Here is an 11,718-nt window from a genome sequence, read left to right as displayed (position 1 = left end):
CTGTCAGACATTGGACAGCACTGTCAGACACTGGACATCACTATCAGACACTGAACATCACTGTCAGACATTGGACATCACTGTCAGACATTGGATGGCACCGTCAGACATTGGACGGCACTGTCAGACACTGAACATCACTGTCAGACATTGGACATCACTGTCAGACATTGGACGGCACTGTCAGACATTGGACAGCACTGTCAGACACTGGACAGCACTGTCAGGCATTGGCATCACTGTCAGACATTGGACATCACTGTCAGACACCGGACAGCACTGTCAGACATTGGACATCACTGTCAGACATTGGACAGCACTGTCAGACACTGGACATCACTGTCAGACACTGGACATCACTGTCAGACATTGGACGGCACTGTCAGACATTGGACAGCACTGTCAGACACTGGACATCACTATCAGACACTGAACATCACTGTCAGACATTGGACATCACTGTCAGACATTGGACAGCACTGTCAGACACTGGACATCACTGTCAGACATTGGACAGCACTGTCAGACATTGGACGGCACTGTCAGACCTTGGACATCACTGTCAGACATTGGACATCACTGTCAGACACTGGACATCACTGTCAGACATTGGACGGCACCGTCAGACATTGGACAGCACTGTCAGACATTGGACATCACTGTCAGACACTGAACATCACCGTCAGACATTGGACATCACTATCAGACACTGAACATCACCGTCAGACATTGGACAGCACTGTCAGACATTGGACGGCACTGTCAGACACTGGACATCACTGTCAGACATTGGACAGCACTGTCAGACCTTGGACATCACTGTCAGACCTTGGACATCACTGTCAGACATTGGACGGCACCGTCAGACATTGGACATCACTATCAGACACTGAACATCACTGTCAGACATTGGACAGCACTGTCAGGCATTGGCATCACTGTCAGACATTGGACAGCACTGTCAGACATTGGACAGCACTGTCAGGCATTGGCATCACTGTCAGACATTGGACAGCACTGTCAGACATTGGACGGCACTGTCAGGCATTGGCATCACTGTCAGGCATTGGACGGAACTGTCAGACATTGGACATCACTGTCAGACATTGGACATCACTGTCAGACATTGGACAGCACTGTCATACATTGGACAGCACTGTCAGAGCACCTTGCCTGTGGGAGTTGAGCCAAATCATCCTATCCTGGGTTAGGGCAAGATTTAGTTCTAGAGGCAAGTGAGGTTAACTGTTAGTCTTGAAGAAGCTTGTAAACGTTCACAGACCTAAAGTATTGCCAGGTGCTGGTGCTAAACACCTGGTAATTCTAACTACTGAGGAAGCTGACATTTGAGGATTATGGTTTGAAGCCAGCTTGGGCAGGAAAGGCTGTGAGACTCTTAACTCCAATAAAACCACACACACACACTTAAAATTAAAATATACTTTGCTCCTTACTGTTTTTATTTTCAAAATGAAGAAAGGACATTTCTTACATTATTAATACACCCATTTTGACATTATTATTAATAACAAATGTTTTGACTTTCCCCCCCAAAATATTCATTCAAATCCTATCAAAACACTTACCTTTCTTACCATTTGTAAGATCTTTATAAGAAGTTTCTGTTAACTGTAACCAGAGGGCGCTACAAACTTTTCCTATAGAATTTTGTTTTCTAACCATTATTACTAGTTCCAGATAGAAATAATTCCTAAGAGTGGAGTTAGCTGAATTTACCAAGTATCGTTTATTCCAGTGTAGATAGACATCTGGGAGAATTTTGTAAGAATCGGAATAACTCACAGAAAATGTGCTGTGATAACTTGTATTAACTGCATTGAGAGCCATTTTGTCTGTGGACCATCTCTCTTCCTTCAAGAAGTCGAGTGAACAACACATGTCAGCAGCCCCTGGTGTCATACCTGACATAGTCTAGTTGGTCAAGAACTGTTTGTAAAGTGGCTGGAGAGACACAAAATCACTGCAGGCTACACAGTCCTCTGTCAGAGTTTGCTCATGGCATCCAGTGATTCCCCCATGCATACATTCAACCAATAGGTTGAACTGATTGCATATATTCAGAAAAAAATGTGCCTGTACTTCTTTCTTGTCATCCTTCTGTAAACCACGTAATATAACTACTATTTGGAATTACTTTTACATTCAATTAGGTATTATTAGTTCACCTATAGAGGATTTACAGAACACAGGAGGTTATGGTAGGTTGCATGCAAATACAATCATATTTTATACACAGGTATCAAGCATCTGCAGATTTTAATATTCAAAGGGGGATCTTGAAACTAATCACACAGGTCCTGAGCTGAAGCCAATCTGCCTATCCTAGGTGACTGCATGCACACTGCAATCTGTGAAATACTACTTTGTTGACTGACAGATTTTCCTGCAAACCCTGGACTTGGAGCCCCGAGGTGGGACTTGTGCTGACCACGCCTTTCTCACATCAGCTTTAGCATAAAAGTGCCGGTCGGGGTGTGTCGTGTGCTTCTGGGTATGTTGCTAGGGACTTTTATTTAGCAGATTGAGCATGAAAGAATCTGTTTTTTCATTTTGTTCTTCAAGTGATTCTTAAAAACTGGTTGACTGAAATCCATAAGTTCAAATGGGTCATTGACAGAATAAAATTGAAAAATTGTGTGAAACATGTAACAGACTAGAGACACAAAATACTTCTCTTTTTCTACGAAAAACCTAAAACAAAGATCATCAGCAACAATGCCCTTTGTACCGCAATGAATTTGCTCATGCCAGATTCCATGCTACTAGCCTTAGGATAATGTCGAGTTTCATATTGAGAACAGAATTCAACAAGGGAATGAGTAAGAATCTTGAGGAATTCGAGAGGCACGGTCTGTTTGTTCTGCTTTTGTGCCGGTGCTGTTTGCATAGGAGATAATTTATTATTGTCTTCTAGCTACGCAGGGAGTCATGTGCTTGCGATGGTTCTTATGTTGCTGACAAGCTAGGCTGGCCCTGAATAAACAGTACTTCATCATCAACACAATCTAACTGTAGACACAGGTTGGCATTTTATCCCCCATCTGCCTTCTACCTGATAAATTACTGTTTTAGTTACATGTATACAAATACGATTTGTTAATCTACTCAAATGTCTCCTGAATGTTTCCCCTCACCTGGAATTAAAATTGTATATGTACACATGTATTTTCCATTCAATAAGCTAAGAGTTTAGAAAGCAAAGGGAAGCCTTTATCTTAACCACCTCCTCCTCTGGGGAACACCTTCTCTGCATGTATGAGTCCAATCTGTAACCAGTGAGTGGAATTTAGAAAGATTTTTTTTTTTAACTCACCATTGCAAATTAGATTGGACTGGCAAAAATATCAGACAAAGCTCACCACTTAGGGAAAATGGCAATCGCTCCATAGAGCTTTGCTACCCATGTTTCCAAAAACCCAATCATCGAACATTTCAGTGGCCACAAGTCTTTCTTGCCTGAGGAATTCCTAGTGTTAGTGTAGGAAAGGTTGGAAATGTGGGAAGAAAAGGCCCAAATTAAGATGTCGATTTCAAGAGCCCAAAGAAAAATGGATGCTCAGGGCATGAAAACAGAAATTACTTGAACTAATGTATCAGGCAAAAGATGGAGACATGGTCAATCCATTGACGGCATTTGTAGTTGAAAACACACAGGCAAAAACAGTGGAAAATTTCATTCTCACAAAATCCTATTTTACTTCTTTCTTCGCTGCACTGAAAAGTGCGATGTTTTAAGCGGCAGGTGGTGGCTTACACACTCTGCCTGACGTGAATGTGCTGGTGTCACCAGAGAACACAGAAGGGCCTCGCTCACTTCCCCGTTTTCCATGTCCAGCTCCTCAGGTCCTTGGGATCCGTACTCATAAAAAGCATTTCAGGGGGTCTTCATGAAAAGGAGAAGTTCACTGGGTGAAAGTGCTAAGCCAGAGCTTATTTTTTTTTAATAAAATGGGGTTCATTCAGAGAGGGAAGAGAAAAACATTTCTGGCTGCCTTTGCAGAAAAGGGAAGCTTCGAACTGTAGCCTTTATACCTTCGGAACCAGGAAAATATAGACGGTCAGGTAAGTCTAGCAACTGGGAGTCCGGGTGCGTAACGTAGGTAAGACCTGCCCTAAATCCAGGTAACTTCCTTCAAGACTTTTCTTTTGCCAGACCTGGCTTTTCTTCTTTCCTTCTTCACTCACTCATGAAGAGTGCCAAGATTTTTTTTTTTTTACCATTTCTTTAATAAAAGCTGATTTAGATAGCTACTCTTTTAATCTTCTAATCTTGTAATTTAGCATTAAAAAGAAAGTGGGCTGAGTGGAAAGCTTAGCTGCTTTTGCAGCTTGCCTCCTGATTTTAACTTCTGCATCTGGCCCTTTTGATATTTGTTAAGAATAATAGTATTCCCTGTCTCCTCATCTATTTTGCCTCAATCTGAAGAATGTCTCATAAACACCTGAGTACTTGATTTTATGTTTCTTTGGCAGTCTTGAAGTTTGAACGCAAGCAATCTACTATTAGAGCTACTCTGCCAATCCCAGCTGAGTATAGTAAAATGGAAAACTCACCGGGCATGGTGGCATATGTCTGTAATCCTACTCTGTAGAAGGCTGAGATCTGAGGATCCAAGCTTACCAGCCCCAGCAAGAAAGTCTGAAACACTCTTAGCTCCAATTAACTACCTCAAAAAGCAGGAAGTAGAGCTCTACCTCAAGTGGTAGAGCGCTAGCCTTGAGCAAACAAGAGCTCAGGCCCTGAGTTCAAGCCCCCAGACCAGCAAAAAAGAAAAAGAAACAGGCATTCCTAATTCTTCATTCTGATATGCTCACTGTCTTCTCAGCACCATCCTTCCGCATTCTCAAAGGAACCAATCACTTCTAGGTTTCCAAGCCCCAAAAGCACCCGACTGTGCTAGTGAACTGCCTTTACTTGCCTTACGTCTCCTGAGTTTCTCCTAACTCACTGGTCACTCAAGTCATCTTTGTGGATTGCTCTTTCTTACTGCTCCACTAAATACTCATCAGACTCATTTCTCAGCCTGTTTCCCTTCTCTCTTTACAGGCTCCTTGGGGATCTTATCCAATCACATTGCTTAAAATCCTTCCACCAACCAGTGGCCTGGATTCTCTCCACCTGGGTTCTCTCCAAGTCTAGCCACAGTCTAGCCACAGTGACGTCTCCATGTAAATATCTAACCAGCTTCTCAAATACAGCTGGGCCTACCCAGCTGGTTCTACAGAGTATCATTAAATGGCACCACCACCCACAGTTACACAGGCCAGTTGAAGTATCTGCTGATCATTAGGAATTACGTTTTTCCCTTCACTCCTTACCTAATCCATCAGCAAATCCTATTAACTCTGTCTTTCAAACACACTTCAAATCAAAGCCCATCTCTCCTTTCGGCCTCCACTGTGGTCCTAGCCCCACCTACCTTTATCTCTGGCCAGAACTGAGTGGCAGCTTCTCCCCAGGCCTATGGGTGAACTCCCAAGATCAGTTCTCCATCCAATATCAAGGGAGACTTTTTTTTAAAAAAATGTAAGTTGAATAATGACACTCTCTTAACTCATTTGAAGTTGCTCCAAGAAATACTAGTAATAATAAATGTATTTATATATAATGATACCGAATATTGTTTTACTTTATTTTATTTTTTTGGGGTCCAGTCAAGGAGCCTGAATTCTGGGCCTGGGCGCTGTCCCTCAGCTCTTCAGCTCAAGGCCAGCGCTCTACCACTTGAGCCACAGCGCCACTTCTGGCTATTTTCTTTTTTGCTTATGTGGTGCTGAGGAATTGAATCCAGGGCCTCATGCATGCAAGGCAAGCACTCTACCACTGAGCCATCTTCCCAGCCCCCTGTTTTACTTTCCTTAACTAGGAGAAATACTTAGCATTCATGAGAATAAGCATTTGAATAAACCAATGAGAAAAAAGTAGACCCAACAAGATAGGAGATAGCACTTAGAAAACACAGAAGACAATTTACAGTTGGAAAGCGCAAACAGCTAATAAGTAACTGGAATCATTCATCAAAAAAATTCTATAAAATACAATTTTCGCTTTTTTCTTAGCACTGGTAAATATTTCCAAATAGGCACTCTCATACGTATTTCTAGAAACCTTTCTAAAGAAATAATTGATACAAAGTGTATGGACAAAGCCATTAGTGGGATTACCACTTTCATAACTGAAACCTGGAAATAAGAATCCATCTGTCCAACAACAGGGCAAGGCTGGGGTTGAGAGAGGCAGGGCGTTCACAGGTAAGAGCCATTGCTCCCAACATGCAAGTCCAGACTTGTTTAATGATTTTCGGAGGACAGAGAGCCTCAGAAACAGAGCTCACCGATCCATAACCACGTGGTAAGCACAGAGATGGCGTGGATTGCTGAGCTACCCAAATTTAAGAGTACGGTTTGACATTTATACTCTGCATAGATTTATTTCTAGACTGAGGGTTATTTAGAGTAAGGAAAGTGTTGATGTTTGAATACTAATGCTCTGACTGAAGCCTTTATGATTTATGCTACCAAAATTCTGTTATGATGTTTAAAATATTCAGCAATAATAAAGTCTGATAATTTTGACAGGACAATGATTTATGAGAGCACAAAATGCATAAATTAAGAGATTGTATTTATTCTGCGTTTCATATATTCTTTAATTGGCAAGCAAAGATATTTTCCACTTTTGGCCTGAGACATCTTTTTTTTTTTTTTTTTTTTTTAAATAAGATGGTGAGGATATCTTAGTTGTCAAAAAAAACAAAAAATGTCACTGGGTCTATAAAAATCATGTTACACATTGTATTTTGAAAATAGAGTTAGGGTGTATTTTGATTCCTTATAGCTAGAGTTTTTGTGAAAATTAAAGATGCTATAATATATAAATTAATGTGTAATACACAATATACAAATATAATTTTATTTATTCATTCTTTGTTTTAAAGCAGTAACTAGTTGTGTTGACTTTTTTTGGGGGGGTCCAGTCATGGGGCCTGAACTCTGGGCCTGGGCGCTATCCCTCAGCTCTTCAGCTCAAGGCGAGCGCTCTACCACTTGAGCCATAGCGCCACTTCAGGCTTTTTTTCTTTTTGCTTATGTGGTACTGAGGAATCGAACCCAGGGTCTTGAGCATGCAAGGCAAGCGCTCTACCACTGAGCCACCTTCCCAGCCCCTAGTTGTGTTGACTTGAATCACTATAATGTTGCCTAACATGAGTAACATGATCAGCATTACTGCTATGTTAAGCATACAGGTGCATGAAGCTATTCTGGTTTACATGATTTACATCACAAATTAATCCCTGTTAAGTCCATAACACTATCTCTGTACTGCACTGAGGAAATGGAATCATCCGGAGGTTGAGTGCTAATATCCCACAGCTCATAGGCATGAGAAATGCGACACCAACTCAAGGAAGCTTTTCATTATCTTTAAGTAGTTGTACAGAGGGGTTTCAATTCATGTTGAATTGATCAATGTCACCCCTTCCATGGTTCATAATATTTAGTGTGCATATGTGAAAATGGGCTCAGGTAACTTGAGGGAGTAGATGGTGCTGGGAGAGAAGGAGTCAAACGATGGAAGAAGTGACACTGATTTGAGGCCGTGTTGAACTCTTATGTTATCCAAAAGCAAGGCCATTCTTCAAGACTAAAAATATTACTTATTCAGCTTCTAATTTAGCTGTTTTTTCTTTTTTTTTTTTTTTTTTTCGTCCATGATGGGGCTTGAACCCTGGGCCTGGGTGCTGTCCCTCAGCTCTTCAGCTCAAGGCTAGCGCTCTACCACTTGAGCCACAGCGCCACTTCCGGCTTTTTTCTGTTTGCTTACTCTGGGCCTGGGCGCTGTCCCTCAGCTCTTCAGCTCAAGGCTAGCGCTCTACCACTTGAGCCACAGCGCCACTTCCGGCTTTTTTCTGTTTGCTTATGTGGTGCTGAGGAATCGAACCCAGGGTCTTGAGCATGCAAGGCAAGCGCTCTACCACTGAGCCACCTTCCCAGCCCCGGTTTTTTTCTTTTTACTTATGTGGTGCTGAGGAATCAAACCCAGGGCCTCATGCATTGCAAGGCAAGTGCTCTACCACTGAGCCACCTTCCCTGCCCCTATCTCTTATTTTTGAAATATGTAGTAGAATTTGGACCACAGTCTAACCATCAAATAAAAACAATAGTAATAACTTTTTTCCATAACTCTGTGTAGATGTAAAAAAAAAATCCCTGTTGGCTGATTTTGAGTCCTGACCCTGAACACTCCTGGCTTGATTTATTTTCCTTTGTAAAAATAAGTCAACTTGTTTGAAGACAATGTCAAGAAGGTGTGAGACCTACCTTTGGCTCTGGCTTCCCCTTCCTGATGGATGGAGACCACCAGGCAAGTCTCCAGAACGCCTGTAGCCCATGGACAACTCCCATTCCAATGCGGCTAAGCTGTGTCAACATTAACCTGCCCAAATGAAGATCAGACTGCCTCCTTTGTTCCTCTCGCTCCTCACATGGGGAGCACAATATGGCTCTTGTCAGAGGTGCTTTATCATTTGGGCTCAAGGAAACTGTCAGTTCGGGATTCGTTCTTCATGGGCAGATATCCCGATGGGTCTAATGAGGCCTTTCTGCTGACAACTCATTTGCTAAAAATACCCAACCATTACCAAGTTCAAATGGGGAATATGGGTGTGTCTCTTTTGTGCTCAGCCCAAGCAATGTCTGGAATTCATTGTTTCTGAAGTTAAAATAAATCTATCCATCAAGATCCACACCTGTCACCCCCTGTCCATGTGTCCTTGCTTTGGATGTACTTGCTCATGGATAAACTTTATGGCATCCCTAAATTGGAATCTAATAGGGTAAACACCAATCTTGGAGCACACACGCAGAGCCAACAGTTGTGTGTGCCATTTGTTGCAATCGAAGCTAATTACCAGACACCCCCCTCCTGAAGACAGATAACTCTGGCGTGTGTGGTTTTAATTTTCTGTGGAGAAGTCTTGTATAGGAGGGGTCTGAGGAGATCTTTTTCAGGTAAGGACTGTTGGGGTACTTCTCTTGGCCCCAAGATATAGGAACATAAATTCTCACTGGCCTTGCATGAGGAAACGTAGAGAATTCTTGCAGAAACCTGTGAAGACCTGGGGCAAGGGGGGAGGTTGCTGAGTGTGTGGAAGCCACCTGCCTCTCCATCTTCTTCTGGCTTTACCCACTTCACTGCAGCCAAGGGACATCTTCCAGAGGGGGAAACAGGTATCTCTGGAGTCACAGATTGGGTGTCAGTTTATTTCTTTTTGGTTGTGTGAGAACCCTGGAGAGAGATCTCTGGCTGTTCTTACTGCCCTTGCATGCCTGGCCCTGAGATTTAAAAAAAACTGAGGCAAAGGGCTGGGAAGGTGGCTCAGTGGTAGAGTGCTTGCCTCGCATGCATGAAGCCCTGGGTTCCATATACACAGAAAAAGCTGGACATGGCGTTGTGTTTCAAGTCTAGAGTGCTAGCCTTGAGCCAAAGAAGCTCAATGACAGTGCCCAGACCCAGAGTTCAAGCCTCAGGACTGGCGACAAAACAAAACAAAATACCTGAGGTAGACAGGAAAGATCACAAACCACATATGCAGCATCATTATGATGGACAGTGGGATAAGAATGACATCCTAAAAGAAGGGAGTGGAGCAGGTAGCCCCAGAGGTGGGTACATAGATGTCAAGTACGAAGTTTTCTCTTTCATTCTGTCTTTGCCTCTGTCTCTCCTCTGTCACTGTTGCTGTTTGTGTGTGTTTCTCTCTCTGTTTGTCTCTCTCTTTCACACACACACACACACTATAATTTGTCAAATCCCCATTTTATTTCCAGCCAGCCAGGCCTAGTCACAAGGAGAATCATGATTCTTGGAAGATACTCGCATTTTTTCCATGCTATTTTAGGCCTTCACTTAAAAGGGTATTATAAAGAAGACAACACATCTATGAAAGCGTCAAGCCTAGAAAATGAAGCATATGCTTAATCAATTGAAATTACAGGTCATAATCAGACATAAAAAAAGGTAAAGTTTTGTTTTTCTTCTTTCCAGTCATTCTAAGGCCTCCCAATGCCTTCTGAAGCTCTCGTCTCCACCACCACCTGAAATGTCTGTGGCTCATGATTTGTGATGCAGGACGGATGAGCCTGCATGTGCCTTCAAGGCAGAGAGTCCTGGGGCTCGCTCTGACAGAACAACAGTACTATTTACTAGATATTTTAAACAAGAGTTATTTATAGAAGGGCTGTAAGCCAGCCAAATCCAGAAAACCAAATCTAAATTCATAACAAGTGAACGGACGCATCATCTCTACGAGCAAGCTCTCACCGCCCGGGTCCTGGGCTGAGGGCTGGTGACTCTGGGCTCCAGGGGCTGGGTATAGAGGAGAATTCCTGGCTTCTAACCACAGATGCCAGTGGCAACCCTTCTTCCCCACTGGTGATATCCACTGAATCCAGGCATTGTCAAACATGCAGTTGAGAGCCACTGAGTAAGAAGAGAGTCATGTGAACTTAAAAGACAAGTCATACACACTTGTACGGGCATTTAACTACACAGAGTAAGACACGTGGTTAATTCTGCCTGGATTGAGGATGAGGACGGCTATAAAAATAAACCATGAAATAAACCATGAAAACTATGCGCTAGCTGACCAAATATTTCCTTTTCTAAACTGGCAAACATACAAGATCTTTATCGATTGTCTTTTAGTTTAGATGGCTGAGCCTACAAATTACTAAACGGAAATTGAATTCTCTTAAACAAAGAATTGTCTTAAACAAAGACAAAAAGAGCCAGGATTTTTTTTTTTCATAAACATCCACTTCCTACTTTGGAGACATGAAGTTTACATAAGTATTTTTTTTCTTTCTAGCCAAGTTTTATGATTCCAAATCAGTTATGGGTAAACAGAACAATTTTTTAAACACTATGATTATTCTGTGTGTGTGTCCTTGTCTGATGCAGAACTTGGCCTGGGCTCCGTCCAGTAGCCTTATTTGGCTCAAGGCTGACACTCTACTGCTTGCACCACAGCTCTGCTTTTGGCTTTTTGTTGGTCAAGTGGAATAAGAATCTCACAGACTTTCCTGCCAAGGCTGGCTTCCAACCGTCATCCTCAGAGACTGGTCCTGGCCCACCCTTGGAAGTAGCTAGAATTCACAGGCATGGGCCCGCGGTATCCAGCTCTTAAACACTAAATTCTGTATTCATGATTTCTGAAAATATATAAACCTATTTCTTAACCCCAGGTAACCTAAAATGTGGCAAATCTTTGAGGGAATCACCAAATACCACAGAGCCCTTGGGAAGTTCAAGTGCTTAGTGAATAGATATCTTAGGCTATGTAGAGAGATGAACCAAAACCCATTTTCTGGGTCTTAGTTATCTTAGCCCGTGTATCTTTATCACTGATTTTCAGCCCTGACTATATTTTGCAATAGCCCAGTGAGCTGGTAAAAACAAAAACCAAACACTAAAACCTCCCAAGAACAATAACAACAACAAAAAAACCAAGTACTCAGAGCCCATTCCAAGAGATTTATATTAAAATAGTTAAAAAGCCACCTGGAAAACTAATGACTCATGCCTGGAGGAGGCTGAGACTGGGAGGAGTGCTATTTGAGGTCAGCCTGGGCAGGTCAGCTTGGTCTCAGGCAAGACTCCATTTCCACAGAAAAAACTGGGCGTCGTGGTGGTGG

At 42.4% G+C, this 11,718-nt stretch overlaps 1 protein-coding gene across 1 annotated transcript in view; it reads right to left on the bottom strand.

The window, feature by feature from the left end:
- Window positions 1–11,718, bottom strand: part of Prune2 (prune homolog 2 (Drosophila)) — a 171,861-nt gene that overhangs the window by 82,020 nt on the left and 78,123 nt on the right. The gene's annotated exons all lie outside the window — the stretch shown is intronic.

The sequence above is a fragment of the Dipodomys ordii genome, unplaced genomic scaffold (genome assembly GCF_000151885.1).
Source record: "Dipodomys ordii isolate 6190 unplaced genomic scaffold, Dord_2.0 Scaffold40, whole genome shotgun sequence".
Lineage (NCBI taxonomy): Eukaryota > Metazoa > Chordata > Mammalia > Rodentia > Heteromyidae > Dipodomys > Dipodomys ordii.
The sequence above is the reverse complement of the archived record's forward strand: the minus strand, read 5'-3'. Positions and strand labels throughout refer to the sequence as shown.